The sequence below is a fragment of the Rhineura floridana genome, chromosome 1, assembly GCF_030035675.1.
Source record: "Rhineura floridana isolate rRhiFlo1 chromosome 1, rRhiFlo1.hap2, whole genome shotgun sequence".
Classification (NCBI taxonomy): Eukaryota; Metazoa; Chordata; class Lepidosauria; order Squamata; family Rhineuridae; genus Rhineura; species Rhineura floridana.
Genome location: NC_084480.1, coordinates 108,125,262 through 108,144,766, shown reverse-complemented (window position 1 = coordinate 108,144,766; position 19,505 = coordinate 108,125,262). Strand labels below are relative to the sequence as shown.

Genomic DNA, 19,505 nt, shown 5'->3' with positions numbered 1-19,505 from the left:
CAGTGGCATACCATGTTAAATAGTTGTGGCTTCCTCCAAAGAATCCTGGGAAGAACTGTAGTTTATTAAGGGTGCTCAGAATTGTTAGAAGACTCCTGTTCTCACAGAGCTGCAATCCGCAGAGTTCTCTGGGAAGAGGGATTGGCTGTTAAACCACACTGAGAACTGTAGCTTTGTGAGGAGATTAGAGGTCTCCTAATAATTCTCAGCACCCTTAACAAACTGCAGCTCCCAGAAGCCTTTGAGGGAGGCCATGATTGCTTAAAGTGGTATGATACTGCCTTAAATGTAGTGCAGATGGAGCTCAGAAGAGACATGCCCACCCCTTCTCTCACACAAAGGATTGGATGTCTCATCTAAGAGAATTATTGAGACGTGGATATAATCTAAAAACAGAAAAGTCAGGTTTTAAAATATGTGGATTTAATTCATTGATTAATCAATGAAAACTTAGATAATTAGACTACACTCCTATACACACTTACCTGGAGCAAGTCCCGAACTTAATGGGTCTTACTGCTGAGAAAACATGTACAGTAGGGCCCCAATTACCGGTGCTTCGGTTCCCAGCGTTCCGCTAATGCAGCGGCTTTCATTCCCCATTTCAAAGCTGATTTTGCAGCATTTTGCAGCATTTTTGCGTGATGCGCCCCATTATACTCAATGGGGTTCCGCTTTACGGCGATTTCCGCTTTATGGCGGGGGTCTGGAATGGAACCTGCCATATAAGCGGGGCCCGCCTGTATAGAATTTCCCTGGAAATAGACATTTCTTTAATAGGGTGACAGGCCTTCAAATATGAGCACAGTTAATCAGTAATTAACTCAAATAATTTACTAAGGGGTATATTCAATTCAATTGAGGCTCGTTGATTTCAGTGGGTCTACTCTGAGTAGGACTTGGTTGAATACAGTCCTAAATAGTTGTACATTCCCCTTCAAAGTCTTTGCATCTGTATTTTCTTCTGAGCAAACATTTGCTGACAGATTATATAACAAAAAACTGAAATCCTGCATGACAACTGAAGATGAGGTGTTTAACGACCATCATACAGGCAGGAACAAGTTTTTGCCTGCTGAAGGGCCAAAAATCTTGTTCCTCCTGTAGACCATTTCTGCAAACATTTTTCAGATAAAATGAGCTGCCCTCTGCAACATAAATACATACAATACAAAACAAATCTCTATCTTTTTGGGGGGGAGGGGGGCACAGTCCACAGAACGCCTCATTTGAAATGGATGAGATTGTACAGAAATAGTGCTGGGTAGATTGTGCCTTTAATTTTCCACCATCAACAACTAACAGGCTGCCATGTTTCAGAACACTGTGTACATTCACAAAGGGAGATAATCAGAACAGATGCAGGAGATATAAAAAAGAGATAGCCTACTGAGTTTGAATGTCTAGAATGCAAGCATTTGAAAGTGCTTTCTAACAATTTCATCCTCTGCCCCTACCTTAATTCCAGCTCTTTCCATACCATATGGCAATTAGACAGTATGTTGCTACAGTATTATCTTCCCCCAGAAAAACTGTGTTGCCCCACATTTCTACAGTTTGATTCCTCAAATCCATTTCAGATTAGATCCAGATTTTTCTGGAGTGTAGGTTAGAGTGTCCACGTGCCCTAGGACAGCCTTCTGTTTGAAAGTATTCTCTCTTTGAAGGGTTTTCTGATCCAAATCTAGTTTAATGATAAAGAACCATAAAAAGGGAGAGCAGGGGCCTTGAGGCTGACCTTCATCAGTTAGTACTGGACAGCAGATTGAGCAGGCACACAGGCCTCCTGGTCACAGTCTTCCCTGCTATGGTGAGATATACTGTAGGTACAGGCGGGCCCCGCTTATACGGCAGGTTCCGTTCTGGACTGCTGCTGTAAAGCGGAAATCACCATAAAGTGGAACCCATTGAGTATAATGGGGCACGTTGTGCAAAAATGCCACGAAAATGCCGCAAAATGCCGCAAAAGCGCAAAACTGGCTTTAAAATGGGGAATTTCCCGCCACCACATTAGCAGAATGCCGGAAAGCGAAGCGCCGGTAAGCGGGGGGCCCTACTGTACTTGGAGTGGATCATGCCTGACACAACCATTTTGTTCTGCACTCATTCAATCCTTGTGGGAGCAAACACCTGCAGAGCCTAAAAAAAAATACTGTGTGGCACTATTCTAGCTAATTTAATAAAGCACAGTAATTTTTTTCTTGACAACAGCTTACTGTATTGCATGCAAATTCAAAGTGCTGGTCTTGACCCCTAAAGCCTCATGCAGCTCAGGACCTCAATATCTCAAGGACTGCCTCTCCCTGTATGAACTGACCTTAACCCTGCATTTGTCATCTGAGGCCTTCTTCATGTGCCCATACACAGGAGGCTCAGATGGTGGCAACATGAGAAAGGACCTCTTCAGTGGTGGCCCCCCAGATGCTCACCAACGAGAGGCACTCTTGGCACTGTCTCTATCCATCTTTAGGCACCTTCCTTTTCACTCAGGCCTTTGGTATGCTGTCTTAGTCCTTTTTGTTTGGGTTTTAAATTTTATATCGCGTATGTTTTTAAATTTGTTTTATATTGTATGTTTTTAAAATGTGTTGTACATCACCTAGTGACCACAAGGTATGAGGCAACTACCAAATTAAATAATAAATAAATAAATAAATAATATGTGAACTAAGAAGGTAGTGGATAGATATAAACACATATGCTGAAATACGTACAGCTCTAGGCTTGAGGGGCCCTCAGCTGTGTCCCCACTGGTGGATCTTATATCTGTGGACTCTCAGGCAAGCTTAGCTGATGGTGAGACCAGCACTCCCATAGAAATGCCATTTCAATTTCTCACAATGCCCCTATGCGGCATCGCTCCAGCGCACTGTGAGAAATTGAAATGGTAGACCCTGGCTCCTTGGAGAAATTGTCTATGGGGAAATTTAAAGGGGGGCATCATGGCAGTTGTTGGCAGCAGTGGGCCTTGCTGAGGCCCCTGCAAGTGTCCAAAGATTTCATTTGCTGATGCCAGGCCTGGATTGAATAAAGTAAACCAAGTTGCAAAGTAAGGATTAAAGATAACGGGAATTAGAGGTGAGCACAGTTCTGAGAGATTAGACTTGTACCTTGAATTATTTCTAGGGACCATATGGGGAGTTGGTAATACCCCCACTTCATTTCTGAGTGTGATTGCCATACACAATAAAACCTTCCTCCCCATCTGGGTGGGTGCTATATTATGAAGCCACAAGAGTGGCTGTATACTATAGCCAGTGTGGATTTTTCACATTCCGCAATGTTAAATTGAAAATAACCCCCATGCCATTCTGATGCTTCCCATAAGCTCATTTCAAAACAAAACCTCACAAAACTTATTGTCCTGAACTCAGAAACGCTTGCTTAACAACACTCTCAATTTTCATGGCGATACACAAAACAGTCAAGAGAGAATTGAGAGCTCAAAGTCTAAAAAGAGAGGGGGGGAACCCACACCCCTTTTGGACTTCTTTCTCTCAGAGTTCTCATAATCTGTTGAAATTCATTAAAAATCAGCCATGTTCACAGAGTACCTGTAATCCTATTACTGACCTTGCCCCATACTCTCACCTTAATCTTCTGCAGTTTAAAAGTTAAAAAAATGCCTTGCTGATTTTTAATTAATTTAAGAAATTTTGGCTTGAACTGAATGATAATGTCGGGCATGCTCAGTAAGAACCAACTGTTAGTGTTCTAAAAGCCAGACTCACAGCTGCTGGGCTTGCCTAATCAGGGAGTCACACCAACACCAGATTTTGATTTCACGTGAGACAGTCATGGCTTCCTCCAGAGAATCCTGGGAAGTGTAGTTTGTGAAAGGTGCTGAGAGGAGCCTCCTATTCGCCTGACAGAGCTCCAGTGGCCAGACTGATTTAACAGTCAGCCACTCTGATTGAAGCTCTGTGGATGGAACAGGGTATCTCCTAGCAACTCTCAGAACCCTTCACTAACTACACTTCCCAGGATTCTTTGGGAGAAGTCATGGCTGCCTAAAGTGAAATAACAGTCTGGTGTGGATGTGGCCATGGACAGCTTTGGTTTAAATTTGGGTGGGAGGCTACATGTGCCTGCTGTAGAATAAAAAGGTGGAGGAAACCCTGAAAAAGAAAGATACTGTTCACAATGTTTTCCTTTTGGAAAGGAAAGGGGCTTCCCCTCTGCCTACTCCCCATCCACCCAATCTCTTCCCCCTCCCCCTCCCCTTCCTGCCTTCCTCCTTCCCTCACCCAGATCAGATTTACCAACCCTAAGCATGATTATGCAGAAGTAAATCCCACTGAACTCAACAAGCATGCAAATGATCAAACCTGCCCTCCCCTCCTCCCTGCTATCCCCTCCCCTCTCCCTTCCTTCACCCCCCTTCCCCTCCTCAAACATATTTAAAGTGACTATCTGAACGATATCAACTGTTTTAATATTGTTGCTTCCTCCCTGCTAAAACAAGATCAGCACAGCACATATCTTATTTCTGTTATTTGGGCTGACTGCACGTGTTGCCACCACTCACCATATATTCAGAGGCACATGCTACCAAATTCTTCCAAACTACACAGGAAGTGGATTGGACTGTGAAAGACCAACCCAAATTGTGTTTGCATTTTGACAGATTCGTAGGGCAGTACAATATCTCAGAGAGGAGGTCAGGTCTCCTGCTCCCCTGGTGCATACACTATAGCTGCCCAATTTCCCTGCTTTATAAAGTTTGATAGAAATATCTGTTGGCTATAAGTACATTCTTAAGCCACAAGGTTTTTTGCCTATTAGTTAGTAGACAATTAGTTCCCCACAGGGCTATATGCATACTGCGATAAACTACCACTTGGTAAACGCGCATCTGTACATCTTAAAATGGAAATGGACTGCCGTCAAGTCGATCCTGACTTATGGCGACCCTATGAAGAGGGTTTTCATGGTAAATGGTATTCAGAAGGGGTTTACCATTGCCTTCCTCTGAGGCTGAGAGGCAGTGACTGGCCCAAGGTCACCCAGTGAGCTTCATGGCTGTGTGGGGATTCAAACCCTGGTCTCCCAGGTCGTAGTCCAACACTCTAACCACTACGGCACACTGGCCCTCTTCGGTACATCTTACCTACACTGTAATGCATTTGGGAAGCTCTGCATTACTTGGATTTTGCAAGTGGAGCTATAATATATTGATGTTCAGAATTTTCTGGTACTGTGGCATGTATTAAGATCATCTTCTCAGAAGACATGTGTTGCAGCATGGTTCTTCAGTATTCTCATAATTACTAGCTCTGACATGAACATAGATAAAGCTAAATTGTGTTGTAATATTGTCAGGGCTAGGTTTATTAGTAGGATTTCAATTGTCCTACAAGTAAGATGCTCTTAGAATTATGTGTTTGTTTATTATTTTCTTATATCAAAAAGTCAACTTGCAGAATCATGCAAATCTGATTATATTTAAAGACATGAAAGCCTTCCACGGGAAATATTAATCAGGCAGCTTGAGGTATGTGTGTATTGGATTTGTATTATTACATTCTGGTTTATATAATTTCATTTTTTCAGTATGTCTGTTTCCTATAATTTACCTCTTGACACTTTTAACATTTTCAGTCATTTTGCTTGCTTTTAAATAAACACTGATTAATGTCAAGTGTATCAGCATGCTGCTATTAAGTTTTACACAGGCTTTTTAAAAAGCAACAACAGCTCCTGTTACTTTTGCTTTTGTGATGTGCATTGATTCTGCAGCGCCTGTCTGGAGAATTAAAAAAGGGGACTTTTTTCAATCTCGTTCTCTGCTAAATAGAAGCAGCTCATAAGCAGGAACAGTGACTTTTCCAACAACATCACGCAGGTGGAGGATTATGCATTTTAATGTTCTACCTGGAATTTAATCTTGAAATGATTTGAAGAGTGCTTTAAATAATAGTTCTTTAAACTTATTAGTGATTATCCAGTAACACCCAATCTGGCAGCATCTATATTATTACACCAATCATTTTTTATTAACAGAAGAAGAAACTCGAATATGTATGAGAAGATAAATATGCCTGCAATTAATCACAGAGCGGGGAAAAGCTATTTACCGGTAGGTTTGGTTGAACCACTTATGTTGGTTGAACATGCTGTTTCAGGCTTGCTGCTGTGGGGGCAGGTGCTCTCTTCTAGTTTAGGACTGAACCCACAGGATAAACTTGGTATTTGTCTCCCCCAGAGGACTAGCTTCAGGTTTGAGGGGGCCCCCTCGGTGAGCCCCTGGCTGTAGGGTACTGGTGACTACATTTCCCATAATGCTCTCACTCATTGTGAAACATTTCAAATGTCAGCTTACAGACCCAGCCACCTGGACGACAGGCTTCAGCAGTAGCAGGCCCTGCCATGGTGCTGGGCTTTGCCAGAATTTCCCCAAGGGTGCTAGATGCTGATGCTGGGTCTGACAACAAGCCCCCTCGGGCCACATGGCTGCTGTAGCTTCTTCCCAGAATGCATGTATCTCACCCTTTAGTTAGGACTGTAAATTTGGGAAAGGGCGATACAAGAGCAAAAGGTAAGAATAGTTACTTATAGGGCCATCCTAAACATGGCTACTCAGAAGAAAGTCCTGCTGAATGCAATGGGGCTTACTCCTAGGTAGGGTGGGGTTAGGATTGCAGCATGTAGTGCAGGAAAAGGTTATCAATGGCTACTAGCCACTATGGCTATGGCCTACCTCCCCTGTTGGAGGCAGTATGACTCTGATTGGCATGTGCTGGGAATCACAGGTGGGGAGAGTGCTGTTGTGCTCAGGTTCTGTTTACAGGCTTCCCATTGGGGCATCTAGTTGCCAACCGTGAGAAGAGGTTGATGAATAGACTAGATAGGCCTTTGGCCTGATGCAACAGTTAAAACACATGGAAGGATGTCACTTTTGGTTCTCTCGGTTTCTTATTCTTCCAATCTTAAATTCAGTTCTCTGTGTTTCTGAAGCAATTTGTGGATTTAAAAAAAAAATCCCCATGAAAACTCTTCCTTGTTTTAGTGCAAATTCCTCCTAGTAAACACATTTTTGTACATAGGTTTGACTAATTTACACATTTTTGCAAGCAATTTCTCCTATTAAAATTTTTGGATGTTATTTTCACCAATAGATTCATTTTTGTGCACACTTTCCCCTAATATATGATGTTTTGAAAACATTGCTTGGCTGGAGAACTGCATTTCAAAATTTGGATAAGTGGCAATTTTGAAGGATGGCTGTGTTGCAGTTCTCATTTTGTTTTGGAAAATGAGAATTTAATAAATTTGGCTTTAAATGCAAGCTACATCCAACTTCTCCTCCATTCCTATCTATTAGTATTGCATCAGTTTCTGTTCCTGGCAAAGACAGAACCACATGAAAGAACATCAGGAGTGGAGGGTCTAGAGGGGCTCAGCTCAACTTAATTTTCCAAATACAGTAGGGCCCCACTTATGCGGCGGGTTCCGTTCCAGACCCCCGCCGTAAAGCGAAAAACGCCATAAAGTGGAACCCCATTGACTTGAATGGGCCGCGTTGTGCGAAAATGACGCGAACACGGCACAAAACATCACAAAAGGGAAAAAAAAACCCTTTAAAATGGAAAACGAAAGCCACCGCATCAGCGGAACGCCGTAAAGCGGTGCCCTACTGTAATAATAAGCCACGCTGAGCCTTTTTCTGGTGTGGTAGAGCCTCTCTATGGCTCTGAATGTTTCATTTTCCTTGGTTTTCCCCCCAGACAGAACCAAAGCTGGTATTTAAGAGCTGCTGTCCTATAAACATGTTTGTATTTTATTTATTTTTTAAAAAAAGTTTCCTTTGTAACGTTCTGATTTATTTATCTATAGATCTCTATTTTGGCACAGTGGCTTTTTTAAAAAGCCAACTTTGTAATTTATATAGCCATTTGTTTTAGCTGTCAGAACATTTTTAATTTTAATTACTGTGCATCATGCCTCTGGGTGTAAAACTGTCAGATAAATCTGAATCTCTGCATAAAATGTGAGGATTGTACATGTGTTATTGCTTAACAATTGCTTGTGGGCATTTAGCAAATTTTTGTCAGATATCTAGTGCTGGTACAGGATGGCACTGGTAGACTAGATTGTTGATTAGTTGTCAAGCTACACACAATAATGTCCTTGACTCCTTCCAAAATGACCAGCAAGTGTGATTGCAGAGCCTTTCAGTCATCAGATGTGCGGTTATGTCAAACTGTAAAGGGCGTCAGCAAAGTGTCAGTCATACTCAAATAGCCTGCACAGTCAAATAATCTGACTACTTCCCTGTTCCCCCACCCTGCAAAAGGAATATCATATTTGGCATAGTAGCAAGGCTGGAATAATCATTAAGTACTCTTCTGTTTGGTAGTCCACTGATCCCATGTGTGCTGCTCATCCACCCATCTCAGTGATGGATTACACATGTACAGAGGAATTCATATATGGGCCTTGAGCCATGAGTCACTGTGGCCACATGGACAACAGGACCTTTCTAGTATGAGGAATTAGCAATGAAATGAGGAGCCAGTGTCAGAGTAACCAAATGTGGTTTATTGCAGAAACACAAATATTATCTCCAGAAAGAATGGCCCAGGGTATGATCTGAAGGAACATGAGGCTACCACCTTGCTGAAGCTAAGCAGGTCTGGGTCTGGTCAGGGCCTGGATGGGAGACGACTCGGGAACCATAGGTATGCTGCCTTGAGTTGTACGATGAAAGAAAGGTGGGGTATAAATGTAATAAATAAATGCGTACATGGGAAGCATTCATATTGGCCTGGCTACTATCTATGGAGGATAGTGGGGATTGGGACTGACAGAACAAGAAAGTACAATGTGCTTGTGCGTTGGTGGGAAGACAGAAAAAGGCTAATGCTGAATAAGACAATGGGAGGGCAATAACTACCAGATAGGCACACAGGAGCAATTTGGGCTTTAAGTTGGCTCATGGTGATTCCTTTGCAAGTGGGGCTCACTAACAATACCAGTCAGGTACCGAAGGAAAATGTTTATCACGTTAAATGTTCATACTGATTTTTAATTGTATTTTAATTGCTTCTTTTATTTCTTACATTGTATTTTATTGTATTACAATCAGAATCCTATGGAATACAGAAAATACACTAGCACAGGGCATTAAAAGTTTCTGCATGACATGCAGAAAAGTCATGAAGTGGTCTGCCAAGACATTTAACAGTTTTCAAGTAGTCCGTGGGGGGAAAAAGTTTGAGTACAAATTTTGGGTGGCGTTTCCTAACTTTCTCCTCCTCCATTTTTATTATAATAAAACAAAATCACATGAAATAATACAAATTCAGATTAGCACATATTGGAGATTGCATAATCAATTTTTAAATAGAATTTAGAGATGTTTCTGTTTCTATTTTATGAGCTCTAAAAAGAATTACTGCCAAATAATTTCAATATCTAAAATAGGCTTCTTATGTCTTTATAATAAACATTAGCAATTTTGACTTGATTTTTCCTAATTTTGATAGATGCTAATGGGTGCTAATGTGCCTCAGGCATGAAGTTCTTCTTCTCCAGGCACTGGGCTGGCCAAGGAGTGGGCACACCTTAGATAGCTTGATTGTATCAGGAACTCTGCAAAGAGAAAAGGCATCTGCATTTTCAAGAGCTTTCACATCTCTTTTCATAACTGGTGAAAGTCAGTCCTGTTGTAGATGCAAAAGGTGATATTCTCCTGGTTCCTCAACCTCACTCAGGTTAGTTTACCTTCCCAGACAAAAGTGTTTCCTTGAGTCAAGCTCTGGGCATACTTAAAATGGAATAAGATTGAGCTGCTCAATTTGGGCCTTGCTTCAGTGTCACTATCTTGAATTTTCTAGTGAAACATTTTGCTTTCTATCCACATGAAGTGTCTTCTTAGTTGGGCCTCCCCACTACCATAATATGAATATTTTATGCACTTATTACATGGCTGATAAATACACATCATGGAAGCCTGGAAAATGTTTCTCTTTGGATTCTTTCCATGTTGTTCTAATAAAGCATATGTGAAGGAACCGTGAGTGAATTTACTGAGGTGTTACATTTCCCAGGCTAATATTTTCTGGACATTAATTTGTCCAAGAGTGCCTGTTTTCCTCTGTCAAACAGCAAAGGATGTCCATGTGTCCTCCTTTACAGAGGATAGTCCTATATCTGAAGGTCCAGTTCAAGTCTAGGTTAAAGCTAAAGGACCACAAGAAGGGAGGACCATGACTTAGAAACTCCCCATCGACAGTTAGTACCTGTACACCATATCCACATCCTCTGTGTGTGTGATTGATTTCCTCTTGGCAACCTTCCGAGGGCCACATGCCAGTGGTGGATGGGGCCACAGGCAAAAGTGGTCAGAGCAACAGATGTCCATTTTTCTTTTGTCCAGTCAGCTAGTTTCTACACACTCTCACACATCTATCCTCCATCCAGGCAAGCAAGAGACATTATCCGATGCATTCCAGCCAAACACCCTCTGTGTGAAGGGGGGCCAGTGAGGAGTGTGTCTGGAGGAGAGGGGGTGTGGCCTGGGGGGAATTGCAAGGGCTACATGGAGAAGCCTAGAGGGGCACATTCTGCCCCCAGGCCTGTATATATCTTACAGATGGCCAGTCAGGACTCATCTTATTAGTGTTAAACCCTCTCCTTGCCCCTCCCACTGGATTGCTGTTTGGGAACCCAAAGGAGTCAAACCCTGAGCTCCTGATTTGAAAGCTGGCTGCCCAGACATGTTTCAAAGCTGTATCTTTATTTATCATATAGATACTGTAAGAAACAAACTCACCCATAAATATGATTATTTAAATAAACAAGATTCCCTTGTAATTATTACACACTCAGTAAATTTTATTTTAATCACTCTTTAAATTTCTCAGTTGTTTTATAAATCTGGCAGGTTTTCTTTTACCTCTGACAATGCCATTTTGCATTTCTCTCAGCATGATAATCACAGCCATGTGCTACACTTTTTAATGTTACAATTTTCTTAGCTTGATTTTCTGCCTAAGGTGCTCACACTGAATGAACTTTACTGCCATCTGGAGATGTATTTCTGTTTGTCATTCTGCCTTTGAATTCACAGAGATCTCATTTAAGTGCTCTGCTTAGGAAACAAAACAGGCATTTTATTGTATTTACTTTAATACAACACACATCTGCATAGCACTGGGATACTGGTTGCAATTAAAACTAATATACCTTAAAATGGTCTCAGAGAGTGACTCGGATAAATAGAGATGGAGCTGCAGCTAGTGTAATTCAGGATGGTTCCAAGGACGTGGTTTACCTGAGCAGAACAGGAAGAGGACTGTTGCATTTGTAGAGCAGCAGGAGCTATTTGCCCCCACTATGTTAACGCTACTTGTTCTTTTATCTTTTCTGGGGCAAGCTCTGAAAGGACCCCTTTTGCAGCTTTGAGAAATGTTTCAGTTTCACTCTCTGTTCAGTGGAGGCTGGTCCATTAGAGTGAATAAGGCACTGCTTAACCAACCACAGTCTACCATCAGCCAGCTCCCACCTGCTTTGCCTTCTTATTTACTACCAGTCCAGAGATGTGACACTGACTGTCAGCTTCCTCCCCACTTAGCCTTAATATTGTCCTTGTAGAATTCTGCAGGGAGGAGGATGGGGGAAAAACTAGAATTAGTTGGCTTCACCTGTCATTGGCTCTGGTTCCACCTACTGTTAGCTTCCCTGCCTTCTGTCCCACCAGTCCCAGGGGGCACCAGCCATCACTGCTGTCTGTGGACAGTGGTGGGTGAACTCAGGTCAGGACTTTGTCCACAGCCTCCCTCAAGCAGAATGAGCAGGAAGGCCCCCAACCCCATCAAGGCAGGTTATCACATTTTGAAGTAAATGAAGTAATGAACACTACAAACCCAAGACACCACTAAGTCCAGTGTCTAAAATTATTTCCATGTACCGCTGGCTGCAGGCACCAATGATTGGCTAGCAAGTTTCATCACCAACTTGAATCCCCAGAGTAATTCTGCAGTGGTTTCAAACATGTTTTTATCTTGTCTTTAAAAAAGGAAGGAGGGGATGGGGAAGAGCTGGTAGCTGAACTAGAGAGTGGCTTTATGGTATGTACATATGTAACAGATGTGAAGTGGAGCTCACAGCTAATGTGTATGTGTGGCATTGGGACCATATATATATATAAAGGCACTTAAACGTTAAAACAGAAGGCACCTGCTAAATCTCGGTTGGCAGAGCATTCCAGAAAACTGGGCCGATGACCCTGAAGGCTTGATTTCATGTCAATGGTAAATGAGCCTCACCAACTCGGGGGATGACCAAAGCAGCTCCTGCAGAAGATCTCAGGGATCGAGCTGGGATGTAAGGGTTCAGACTGTCCCTAAGATACCCTGGACCTAAATTGTTTAGGGCTTTGTAAATTAATACAAGGACCTCGAACCTGGCTCGGTAGCAGATGGGCAACCAGTGATGTTTAAGAGTGGTGTCACATGTTGTCGACTACATGCTCCCATCAGCAATTTGGCCACCACATTATGTACCACATGAAGTTTCTGAACCAGGGCCAAGGGCAGTCCCACACAAAGTGCATTGCAGTAATGCAGCCTCAAGGTTACCAATGCATGGACTACAGAGGTCAGGCTATTCCTGTCCAGGAACGGCCGTAGCTGACAAACATGGTAAAAGGCACTACAGAGGATATTTGGGCTTCTAGTGACAAAGATGAATCCAGGAGTACCCCAAGGCTACGGACCTGGTCCTTCAGAGGAAGCATGACCCCATCCAGAACAGGTAACCTGCCTTATCTCCCGGACATGGGAACCACCTCCCCAAAGAGCCTCTGTCTTCCCAGGATTCAAGCACAGTTTATTGGCCCTCATCCAGTACACTACAACATTCAGACACCGATCCAGAGTGTTCACAGCCTTTCCTGATTCAGATGTTACAGAGAAATAAAGCTGTGTGTCATCAGTATATTGCTGACACCTGGCTCCAAAATTCCTAATGACCGCTCCTAACAGCTTCATATAGATGTTGAATAGCACTGGGGAGAGAATACTACCTTGCAGAACCTCATAGCACAAGTGCCAGGGGGCCAAGGAACACTCACCCAGTGTTACTCTCTGGACGCGACCTGAAGGTAAGAGAGAAACCACCGTAATAGAATGCCTCCAGTACCCTTCCCACTGTGTCAGTCCAGGAGGATACCATGGTTAATGATATCAAATGCTGCTGAGAGTTCGAGCAGAAGTAATAGGGTCACACTCCCCCTGTCTCTCTCACAATAAAGGTCATCCAAGACTGATTCTGTTCCGAAACCAGGTCTGAATCCAGATTGTGATGAATCTAGATAATCGGTCTCATCCAGGAATACCTGCAATTGCTCCACAACCACCTTCTCCACTACCTTTGCCACGAAAGGGGTGATGGCGAATGGTCTATAGTTGTTACACTCCATTGGTCCAGTGTGGGCTTTTAAAGAACTGGATACAGCACCGCTTCTTTAAGGGCAGTGAGGATCACACAGTAGTCCATGCTGAGGTAAAGATGCATTTACTACACCTGCAGCCCATTCAGTCACCCCACTCTGGCTAGCATTCAGTCACCCCACTCTGGACAATGATCTAATGAGCAGGTAGTCGAACACATCACTGCAAGCATCTTGTCCACATCATCAGGCTGCATTAACTGGAATTGATTCCACAATACTGGGTTTGGTGTTACATTGGACACCTCGGCTGGCACTGCCACAATAGTAGTGTCTAAATCACTGTGGAGCAGAGCAACTTTATCCTCAAAATATTTAGCCAGCTGGTCCATCCTCCTGGTCAGATGTGACCAACCTCCAGACCACACAGAACAAATCAGCCAGGCGGTTCCTTGAGGACACAATGGAGGCAGCAAAGTAGCTGCCCTCACCGCCAAATTGTAGGCCAAGTTGTGAGCCTGAAAACGTGCTCAGTCTGCTCCAGAGCGAGATCTACCCCACTTGCACTCTAACCCTCACCTAGTCCATTTCATCAACTGCAGCTCCTCAGTATCAAGGAGCAAAGCAGGCTCCACAGCACCAGAGAGGGCCCTCAGGAGCAATCGTCTCAATGGCCCTACGAGTCTCACCATTCCATAGTGAGACTAGGGACTCAACAGGATCACCTGCTCTGTCCACTGGAAAATCCCCCAGAGCATTCAGGAATCTTTCAGATTCCATCAGTCTCTGAGGGCGGACCATCCTAACTGGTCCCCCACCCCTACAGGGGAGAATTGCCACTGCAAGACAAAGTTTCACCAGGAAGTGGTCTGACCATGGCAGTGGGATGATGGCCATCCCACCAATTTCCAGACCACTACTCTCCCCACATGGAGCAAAGACTAGATCGAGGGTATGTCCTGCTCTGTGTGTTGGACCGATGACCATTTGAGACAGGCCCATAGTTGCCATGGAGGCCATGAACTCCCGAGCTGGACCTCAGGCAGCCTCAGCATGGATGTTGAAGTCACCCAAAACCACAGTTTCTCCAACACTACACCCAAGACAACCTCAGCCAGCTCGGTCAGGGAGGCTGTTGAGCAGCAGGGTATGTGGTACACCACTAGCATCACTAATCTGTCTCTGTGGCCCAACATCAGATGCAGGCCCTCCAGTCCCAAGAGAGAGGGGTTTCCCAATGATACAGAGTGTACTACAACAACACCCCCTCCAGTCGGGGCTGATGTCGTATTGAGTACCCAGGTGGGCAGATCTGAGTCATATCTGGGCTGCCCAGATCCCCCACCCAGGTCTCAGTGATACATGCCAAGTCGGTCTGTTCATCCATGATCAAATCATGGATCAGCATGGTTTTATTACTGACTAACCTTGTGTTCAGCAGTAGAACCAGCAGACTGTTGGGGACATTGGTAGAGCATCCATTAGTATCAAGTGTAGGGGAGACCCCAGAGAGGATCAGGTGCAAGAACCTATAATCACCCCTCCGACATCTCCTTCTACCATGCCTACCCCTCCGCTCAGTCACTGAGATAGATTGCACAACAGTCTCCTCCTCCAGTATTCTCTCTCCGAGACACATCATATATGTAGAAACACTGTACTAGAATTAAAAACCAGGCTATGCAGATATAATACACAACAAGTAGACCACAATACAGTCCACCCTAGATATACCAACCCTCCAACAAAAGGAACAAACAAATAAGCAGGCATCCCATCCCATCTCTCACTTGGGGCATACACAACCACCTCTCTACCCTTGTCTCCCACCCAGGGGTTTTTGACCTCTCTGGGATGCACCAGTATCACACCCAAAAAGCATAAGACCAATATATATCATTGTTGAGCCTTGACTCTCCCTGAAGAAGCAGGGAGGGGAGAGGCATGAGTTTCAGGTGCCTCAGCTGCCAGAAGATGCGGAAGACCAAGGAGTTATTGAGTCTGCTCGGGGCCTTGGAAGGAGCAGTGAACCTGGACTTCCGGGAAGGGTGACTTAGCCTGTGCCTGCTTTTGAGACGGGCTCCTGCCTCAAAAGAAGCTTATTCAGATATATCAGTCAGTTTTTTCTTTTTTTTTTGACTGATTAAACTTCTCCCGGGTAGGGAGAAACGAAGAGATTAACCTCAAAGCCTATTTTTGTTGGGACGACCAGATCTCATTAATTTATGGGACGAGGTCCAGCCGACGAAGGTGGGACGGATTTTTAACAGCAAGCTCTATCTGATAAAGCGAACGTTCACCTTATCTTCTAAGAGAGAACGCACTAACAGGCAAGCACCCTTCTTTCTATATTTTTCTTTTACTTGACTTAAATTGTTGCTGTTTAAAAGAGATTTGCCAGATTGATCAGTTTTTGACATCTCACTGGGGAGCCATAACTTCTCTCTGCTACGCACTAATTAATAGCTTATCTCTGTTTTTGTTGCAAAAAGCTGTCCTGGATTTGCATTCTAAAGATATACACAGAAGAGGGATTTCTATTCCAGATTTTTATTTTGAAAAATATTATACTGTTTTGAGACTACTCTCTTTTTGGTCTATTTTATTTTGACGAATCTGTTTCTTGACGATTGCCATTAATTGTTTCGATCCTGGGAACTGCATTTTGTTTACTTAACTATTGGAGAGATAAGGCTGTCTGCTCTGTTTATACTGTGATGTCACCAAGTTTGGAGTATTAACCCAATTGTTGCTGAAATAAGAAGTGGTTTTCCTATATTTTTCTTTTAAAATGGCAATTAAGAAAGTGGCTGAAAATCTGGAAATAACTATGTTTCAGAAAATAATGGATGAGATTGAGATAATGAAAATTGAATTGAGTAAAATGAAGCAGGAGATTAAAGATATAAGGGTCCCTGTGAGAGAGGTGACCCTGGAAGGGGTCCCTGTGAGAGAGGAGACCCCGGAGATTGGAACAGGGGTCCCTGTGAGAGAGGTGACCCTGGAGACTGGAATAGGGGTCCCTGTGAGAGAGGAGATCCCGGAGATTGGAACCAACGTGGAACAGGAACAAGATTTGGAGTCTATGGACTTTAGAAATAAAATCTATTGTTTGGAACTCAATGTTATCTCTGAAGAAATGAATGAAGATTCTAGAGATAAAGTTATCAATGGCATGGATAATCTTCTGGACTGGAATGATGTGATGGAGCCCAATATAGAGAAAATCTATGGAATTAACTGCAGCCATGTGACAATGGAAAAACTTTTAAGAGATGACCCAGTGTATTTTGAAAAAAAGAACAGAGATATGATTTTACAGCAGTATTTCAGCAACCTATTCAGAATGGATGGCAAGAAAATATTTGGGATAGAGGTAATCCCCATCAGACTCTTACTATATGACTATGGCTTTGACAGCAAGATTATTATGGAATACTGATAATGGAAGATTGGATATTGAAATTACTGGACTTAACAAGACTACTGAAGATGGAAGATGGAAAATGGAACTAATAGAGATAATAGAACAATGGCTACTGAAATTATTGAACCTAACAGATTCTGATGTGATGGATTAATTGAAATGTTTATTTTGACTATGGTTATGACAATAAGATTATCATAATTAGTAATGAGATGGATTAATCGATATGCTTATCTGGAAAAAAAAATTGATAGATATATTTCTTAAAGAATTGAAACCTCTCTTTGACTTTTTGTGGAAAGAATAAAGTAATGTTTATGAGATTTGATGATTAAGTAAGATAACTACTGGAGGAAAGTGATTTTATAATATGACTTAAGAGACAGGATTGTTATATATTATAGACTTATAACTGATTTGATCTTTGACAAATGGGAAGTCAATATTTTACTCTTTATTTTTTATTTTTGTTTTTTTTTTCTTTTTTTCTTTTTGTTTAACTATTTTTGATTTTGTTTTTTGTCTTTGAATGTTTTATGATTTTGTCTTGTATGTTTTATGAAAATCTGAATAAAAATTATTGAAAAAAAAAAAAAGGAAGGAGCAGTGAACCTGAACTCCAGCCAATTCCCACAGGTAGCGAGAGCTCCGCAGAGGAGAGTGCGCTGCCCCCAGTCGTTCCCGAGGGCCCATCAGGGGACGCCCCAGAGGTTGTACCAGCTCCTCCCTTGCCATGCAGTTCCCAGGACGCTTCCAGCGTGACACCACCTCCTGACCTCGAGCCTGCAGCCCAAGAGCAGGTGTCTTCCGACGAGCAGTTGGAAACACATCCCCCCTCGTCTTGTGCCCGCCGCTGTGAGAAACGGACAGGGCAGAGACAGGACTTATGAAGGAGTCAGAGATTACGATCGAAAACGTTCCCTACATAAGCTGGCCTCTCAAAGAGGGGAGTCGCTGAGTCAACTTCCTTCACGCGCTGCAGAGCATGTCTAGAGTGTAGCTAGGGGTTTCTAGTGAGTAAGGCAGGTGTCTATATGAAGCGCAATGTCCTAGATGTATCCATTACTCTAATAAAGCAAGATTTAATTGCACCCACATCTCCGTCTCGTGGTTCCAGCTCTGGACGGGACAATCATGCAGTTTAGCCTCTCACACACCTCAGTTGCATGTTACATACAATAAAAAAGAATAAAATACCCACAGATGGGAAACAAAACAAAACAGGAAACCAAAATGGGATGGTGCCCTCGCCCTTGTTTCAACCCTTCTGTCATGGCCCCGTCAGAGGACTCCTCAGATGAGGACGACTCGGGAGTAACAGCAGCAGACCCAGGAGCAACAGGAGACACGGAGGAGCCTCCTGCGAATCCAGCTCCTTCTCCCCCTCAGCTGCAGAGCACCCCAGGGACAGCAGAGGCCCTGCAGCCAGACACAGACAGTGAACAGGATACTCCCCCCTCACCTGCAGAACGCAGACAGCAGAAGGTCAGGCAGAAGAGAGGCAGGCCTGTCTCCTTAAGGCCCAAATGCTGAGGGCTCACACCTGCTGTCCATCCTGCTCTTTATAAGGCACACCTTGGCTGCAGCTTGTTGCTGACTGCAACGTCAGGCGTGGCTTTGTGTAGACCTAGTTTCCCTGCAGCATCTCTTTGACTGACCTCCTTGGCAATTGATCCTGGACCTCCACTGACCTCGCTTCTGGACTTCTGACTCGGCAAGTACGCTTCAGATAGGCCTGGCAGATTTACAACCCGACTGTTGGCTAAGGACTTTCCTTCCCTGCCAAAGACCCAGGAATTTCCAGCCCCCCCTGACACTGCTGCTGCAGTGTAGAGCTGACAGTCTGAGTCTGCTGCACCTGGGTCTGCTGCTGTTACTCCTGAGTCATCCTCATCTGAGGAGTCCTCTGACGGGGCCATGACACCTTTGGGGTCAACCCCCAGGGTCGGATCCACGCATGGCATGGGATGAGGCTCTGCTATATAGCTCTGCTGCTGATAGCAGTTAAACCGACAGCAGCATCCTCAAATCCTGTTGTTCTCAGCTGCTGGGCTGTGTGGCCTGATAGCAAGAGGCTTTCCAGATGATGGATGGCAACTGCAGATAGGTAAAAAGCTAGCAAGAGGATGAGGGGACAGATGTAGTTGCCTGCAGGTGCTTAAGGTCTTTCCTCTCTCTTTCCCTCCCGTTCACCTTTACTGCACACACAGCAAATTCTTGGTGTTCTGGATTCGCTACATGGGATGAGGCTCTGCTATATAGCTCTGCTTCACCCTAAGTTACAAGCTCTATTCAGTACTGGCTAGTGCCCATAGGGACTGGTAGGCCAGAAGGCAAGGAGCCTGACAGTACTGGAGCCAGAGCCAATGACAGGAAGAACCACTCCCTGACTGGTTATAATAAGGCAGGCAGGTGTGGGCTGGATGAGGGCAGACTTAGGTTGGTGGGGCAGTGCCCCATTTGCTCTAATGGAGCAGTTTCCTCAGCTCTATGATGGCAATAAAATGTATGTGAATAGAAACACTGTCATTGTGACTGCCTTTACCTCTCTATGCTTGCTTCTGTGTGCCACTGCCTATTTAAATCCTAGCAAATGACAGCATGTCTGAAGGGTCGCTGGGGTGGCAACCCTGATTATGGTACACAATTATGCATTAAATTCCAGTGCTGCATGACCTGAGT

The 19,505-nt window shown here is 43.7% G+C and overlaps 1 long non-coding RNA gene across 1 annotated transcript in view; it reads left to right on the top strand.

Moving 5' to 3' along the window:
• The window catches only part of LOC133379159 (uncharacterized), a 126,803-nt gene that overhangs the window by 54,126 nt on the left and 53,172 nt on the right, over window positions 1–19,505 (top strand). The window lies entirely within an intron of this gene.